Source organism: Salvelinus alpinus, chromosome 3, assembly GCF_045679555.1.
Source record: "Salvelinus alpinus chromosome 3, SLU_Salpinus.1, whole genome shotgun sequence".
Taxonomy (NCBI): Eukaryota; Metazoa; Chordata; class Actinopteri; order Salmoniformes; family Salmonidae; genus Salvelinus; species Salvelinus alpinus.
Window position 1 is genome coordinate 5472007 of NC_092088.1, and position 686 is coordinate 5472692.

The window sequence follows — 686 nt, forward strand, 5'->3', positions numbered from 1 at the left end:
GTAACTACATCTATACAGACCCTGATCTAGGGGGTAACTACATCTATACAGACCCTGATCTAGGGGGTAACTACATCTATACAGACCCTGATCTAGAGGGTAACTACATCTATACAGTACCAGACCCTGATCTAGGGGGTAACTACATCTATACAGACCCTGATCTAGAGGATAACTACATCTATACAGACCCTGATCTAGGGGGTAACTACATCTGTACATTAATCCATACACACACATACAAAGAAAATACCCTCAAGACAAGCTAACCACTCACAATTACCAATAACAGGGGAGGTCAGCATTTTTGGTGGGAGTATGAAATTCATCTCTCTGTAACTTTCTGACTCATTATTTTTCATGCTTCATTCATTATTATCTGTAATCATGGTCGCAACCACATTCATGTAGAATTGTTCATAAACATATTCTATTCTTATTTACAAACAAAAAAAGTGACTACAAAATGGCACAGTACATTATTCACCATTCATTTATTTTGGTTACAAAATAATCTGAAATACAACACCAAAACAAACACCAAATGTCATCTGACACGATTGTAGAGTCAGAGGCTATGTTTTAGTGTTTGCGTACTAGCAATATTGGACCAAATACTAAACCTTTGACTATTTTTAATACACATATAAGCTGATTTGTCCAAATACCTATGACACCTTCATATC